General features: G+C 48.4%; 1 long non-coding RNA gene across 1 annotated transcript; it reads left to right on the forward strand.

Moving 5' to 3' along the window:
* The first annotated feature begins 677 nt into the window (after window positions 1–677).
* On the forward strand, window positions 678–1,480 carry LOC309527662. Its single transcript, XR_014217284.1, has 2 exons — window positions 678–1,060; window positions 1,353–1,480. It is a non-coding gene; the product is annotated as an uncharacterized lncRNA (long non-coding RNA).
* Window positions 1,481–5,608: the final 4,128 nt, after the last annotated feature.

Consider the following 5,608-nt stretch of genomic DNA (forward strand, 5'->3'; position numbering starts at 1 on the left):
AGCCAGGATCGGGTTCCCCTGGGGGGGGGGGGAGGTGGGGCAAGGGTGCATCTCAACGGCCCTGAGGTGTGTGTCTCACATTTCTGAATCTTGAGATGTAGTTCTCCATACAAAAACAGAGAAAGTGGGGAAATGTGTGGAAGGTGAGGGGAGAGTGGGCATAACTGGCTTTGTGAAAATTGTGTACAAAAATGTCCTGCATTAGAGGAAGCTGATTGCAGAAAATGTGGCAAGACAAACTCCTTCCATGAAAGAGTCTCTAGGACTCCACCTCTAGAGACTGACCGGGATTAAGGAACACGGCAAACTCTTTGCTGGAATGAAGGAATTTAAGTCTGAAATCCTTCTGCATGTTTTGTTTTTCGCCTCCAAACGACAACAAAAAATGAGTGAGCTGGAAGAGAAGCTTAATGAACTGAAAAACAAGTCAGACAAAAATAATATTTGTGTCTTAGGGCACCCTGGGGACTTGTTGGATGGAGATGCGACACAATTTCTCCAGAAAACTCTGCCAGAGGGCCTTATCTGTCCCATCATGACCTCTACCCTTAACTCTGGGGGGAACCAGGAAACTGCTCCACAGCTGTGGAAAACCAGGCAGCGCCTGAGCATGTGAAGAAGGAAGGGAGTTTTAAGGCGGAAAGAAGTTTGGTGACAAGGACCTTTTCACGCAGCGCTTATTTAATCCATGGCACTCGCTACCAGAGGAAGCAGTGGGGGCCACCAACTTGGATGGCTTTGAAGAGGACTGGAGAAATTCATGGAGGAGGAGAGGGCTATCAATAGCTATGATCTGCATCCCTGGTCAGATTCAGCATCGCTTCTGAATACCAGTTCCTGGAAATCACAGGAGGGGAGAGTTGATGTAGCGATCAGATCCTGTTTGTGGGTTTCTCACTGGTATCTGGTTGGCCACTGGACTAGATGGGCCATTGGCCTGATCCAGTTGGCTCTTCATACATCCTTATGTTCTTATTACCACTCTTAGGAGCTAACCAACTTGATTTGAAAGACCACGTCTCTGGGTGTTCTGGAAATTTCATAGGGCTGGTTTGCAAAGGTGAATTGTTGTTGTTGTTTAGTCGTGTCTGACTCATCATGACCCCATGGACCAGAGCACGCCAGGCCCTCCTGTCTTCCACTGCCTCCCGCAGTTGTCTTTGTCCATGGAGTTTTCTTGGCAGGGATACTGGAGTGGCTTGCCGGTTCCTCCTCCAGGTGGATCACGTTTGGTCAAAACTCTCCACTATGACCTGTCCATCTTGGCTGGCCCTGCTTGGCATAGCTCATAGCTTCTCTGAGTTATTCAAGCCCCTTCGCCATGGCAAGCCAGTGATCCATGAAGGGGAAAGGTGAATGATCTCCATGCAAATTTTCTCTTCCCAAGAGGTCCCGCGGAGAAGTAAGAACTCACATCCTGTTGTGTTTTCTCATTGGCACGATGACCAGCCAATGAGAATGTAGAGAATTGAAGATGGGGGGGAAATGAGAAACTGAGAAACATCAGTCTGGGCAGATTCCACTCTATCTATTCGCTCTTACTTTCTTCAAGAAATGTGGGACAAAACCACACATTGATAAACAATGGGACTTATTCTCACGGGAGGCAGTGCTGATCCCCAACCTTGATGGCTTTAAAATGGGGTGGCAAAAATTCCTGGAGGAGGAGAGGGCTACTGATGGCTCCTAGCCACAAGAGAGGCTATGGTCTGCCTCCACAATGCTTCTGGGAACCGCAGGAGGAGAGAAAGGAGAGGGGTCTGGCACTCAGATTCTGCTTGTGGGTTTCCCAATTGGGCATCTGCTCAGCCCCTGTGAGAAGACCATGTTGGGCCACTGGCCTGATCCAGCAGGCGCTTCTTATATTCCTACCCCCAACCATAAGATGCAGATGGAGAGAATATTCAGAGAGAATAATTGGGTGCTCTCTTCCCACCTTGGATCAAATCTATGCTTCCAAGTGCCATAAGAAAGCTGCAGAGATAGCGCAGGATAGTGCGCACCCCGGAAATGATCTCTTTCAGCTTCTGCCTTCTGGAAGAAGGTCCAGGGTTATAAAGACTAGGACTAGCTGCCTGAGAAACTGTTTCTATCCAAATGCAATTTTGGTTTTAAACACAGTGTAAAGTAGTCTCTATGGGAGTATATTGTATTTAATTATGGGGTGTCAGAGTTTTTAGGGGGCTAACCAGGTTGGGATAGCAGGCTTGTGGGTTTTTGAATGTCTGATGTAAATTTGTTTTCAATTTTGTTGTTCTGTATGGGACAATGACAATAAAGATTATCGTATCATATGGATGAGGAGAGCAACCGGGAGGGCTTCCAATTTCTTGGATATCTCCACAAAGAAAGCCAAAGAGAGGGAGGAAGGGAGAGAGAGAATGCCTGCTGTCAAAGATGGGAGCAAGCTTGTTTTCTGCTGCTCCAGAGGGGAGGACCTAAATCAATGGAATCAAATTACAAGAAAGGAGATTCCAGTTAAACCTTAGGAAGAACTTTCTGTGGGTAGAAGCAGAATGGACTCCCTTGGAAGGTAGTGGACTCTCCTGCCTTGGAGGTTCTTCAAGAGAGGTTGTATGGGTTATCTAGCCGTGACTCCTGCGTCACAGGAGTTGGACTTTCCAACTTGACAATTCTAAGATTTGTGCAAACCACAGATTCGACAGCCACCAACTCTGCCTTCTTCTCACAGCTGAACCCTGAGGAGCTCCTGTCGCCAGTGTTGCCAGGGACTATTGTTCCTCTCCTTGAAAGCAAATGAGTGATCTCCCGCCCCACATATTCAATAAGCCCCAGGCCCCAGGCCTCCACCTGTCTGCTCCTGCTCCTTCTCCTGCCTTGGTGAGCGAAGGAGTTTGTCAGGGAGAAGGAGATGGATTCCTCCTCTTCATCAGCGGGCAGCGGAGATGAAGCAAGGAGCTAGCCAGGGTCTTTTACAGTGGACAAATGTCAGAAATGTGGGTTGCCACACCCAGCTGCCACTTCCAGGTGTGATTCCCTCCATTGCAGGGGTTGGACTAGATGGCCCTTTGGTCCAATTCTGCTCTTCTCTGCATGCACCATGTACTGTGGTCTGGCTCGTGTGAACCCTGCATGGATGGAGGTGGGGACCTCTAGCCTCTGGAGAAGGAAGCAGACCTGCCGTCTTACTCGTTTCCTCTCGCTTAGCGGCTTAAAGTATCTGCATAGAGGGAGATGGGTGGATATTGCTTCTGTAGTGCTCATTAGCCTCTAATTTGGACCATTAAATGCAGAGTCTTGTTCTGATCAGTTCTATGGAGAAATTAGAAAATAAAATAAAAAATGATGGAGCCCTTTTGCGCAAGATAATCTGTCTTACTGGCAGCTTCCATCAACTTTATTTAATCACGGCTTTTTAACAACTAAAAGATAACGAGGCATGAATGTACCTCCTTCCGCTCTTTTAATTACCTCTATCTTTCTGGATCTCCAAAGGAGATGGCTGCCGATCTTATTGAAGGCCTTTTATTTACTGTAAAGAGAGGCACGTGTGTGAGCTGCAAATTTAAATCAAACTTTAGCAGGCTACCAGCAGACTCCAGATGTTGCCAAGATTTGGGCTGCACGTGACTCTTGGGAGCCTCTCGGTGAGGCTCATTCGCTTACCGAATCACAGAACCATAGAGCTGGAAGGGACCCTGAGGGTCATCCAGTCCAACCCCCTGCGAGGAAGGAATTACAGCTTCTCTGAGCTGCTCCTGAGTTCTCGTTCCAGGCTGGTCCTGAAAGGAATCCATTGCTGCATTTCACATTTCCCCTAACCTGGCCCTCCAGATGTTCTGGGACTACAATTCCCATCATCCCTGACCACTGGTCCTGTTAGCTAGGGATGATGGGAGTTGTAGTCCCAAAACATCTGGAGGGCCAGGTTTGGCCGTACCTGCCTTAGACCTACCCAGTAAGCCCGGAGAGGAAAGAATGTGACCTAGAGCCCTGCAGATTTGGACAAGGCACAGTTAGGTTTCTTACTTCACCAGTTTCCAGTGGCGCCACACCAGAAGGAAAAATGTGTCCCCACTCCTTTGTTTATAAATCCTTTTGCTTTTCCTGAACTATGGAGCCGACAGTTTATGTAACGATGTAAGAGGTTACCTGATAGAAATTTATAAAGTCACGCATGGCATGGAGAAAGTGGATAGAGAAAAGTGTTTCTCTCTCTCTCATTACACGAGAACTCATAGATGTCCAATGGAACTGAATGTTGGAAGTGTCAGAAGAGATAAAAGGAAGTCCTTCGCCACACGCCACATAGTTGAGCCATGGAGCTCCCTCCCACCAGCGGCAGAGCCAGCCAATCGGGCTCCTGGGGCGGCGCACGTGCCCTGCGCCCAGGGCGGGGCCAGCCACCTCATGTCAGTATTTTCATCCCTCCCATTGCAAAGATCACCAGATCATGTTTGTTTCACTTTCTGTCTGGAGGGGGTGGAAACGACTCTTCCAGACTTCCGGCCCTAGCACTGTACCTGTTTTTCTTTGATCTGTCTAGAGACTAGATGGCAGTATGAGAGAGCTGACTCTCTCGTACATGTTTGTTATGTTCTTTTATTTGTTTAATCAGTAGAAATAAAATTAGGTATGCAACAAAACCTCTACAGTATGTTTTCTGTTCCTCTACTGCTTTTGAGGGGCTCACAATAGCAAATGTGAGTCCATTGCACCAGGACCTATTCCTTGGGAATGCTGCGCTGCTGTTCCTGCGTTCCTGTTGTAGCCTTATTGGAGTTCACTGATTGGGTCTGCGTTGCTCCGGGACAGGAGGAAGGAAGTCAAAATGACACCGAGTTGGTTCAAAGAAAGAGTTTATTCTGCTCTCCGGATAGCAGAAGGCACTTGCGTGATCAAGTCTATAGCAAGTCCAAAGAAATGACAAGTTTCATGCAGTATATATACCCTCCAGGCATCCTCTCCCCCTTCCCCAGCCATGTCAACTTGTATACGCAGGTTGACATCACATATGTTCCTGCTCTGGTACTCTCAACCATAAAAGGATCTTCCTTCCTGTACTACTGACCATAAAAGGATATTCATGTTCCTACTCCTATCTTGGAGCAAGAGGTCACTACTTCCGAGAACATGCTCTGGCGTTAGTCCCAGACTTGGGTCTCTGCGTCATTTGTGGTCAGGACATAAGATATGTCTGTGTCTGTTCTACTGGTAAAGTCAAGGCCAGTCTTGACGTCAAACTGATAAGGGAGAGAGCTGTGTTCTTGTTTTGCGTTTGTTCAACGGCTAAAGTTTATGCATTTTAGCTAAGGAGAAATGGGGATTTTGCTGCAGTTTAAAAACTGCCTGCACAGTCAGTTTTGGGGTTTGGGAAACCCATTCCTTCACTGTGATAGGAAGGTCGAAGCAGGTGCTCCCAACACCCAGCCCATACAGGCACTGAAGACGTGGGCTGGACATGGGTGTACGGTCACCTGTGGAGGTGGAGCCAGCCGCCCGTGGGGCAGGGAGGCCAGGGCAGGAAATTCTGAGAGGCCTCCAAGGAGTCCGCCGGCCTCCTCCCACTCAGCCACCCTATAGCTGGGGGGAGGCAGCGGGCAGACTGTTTGGGGCAGAGCGGAGCATACGGGCACCCATACCACCA

Source organism: Podarcis vaucheri, assembly GCF_965113315.1.
Source record: "Podarcis vaucheri genome assembly, chromosome: 1".
NCBI lineage: Eukaryota > Metazoa > Chordata > Lepidosauria > Squamata > Lacertidae > Podarcis > Podarcis vaucheri.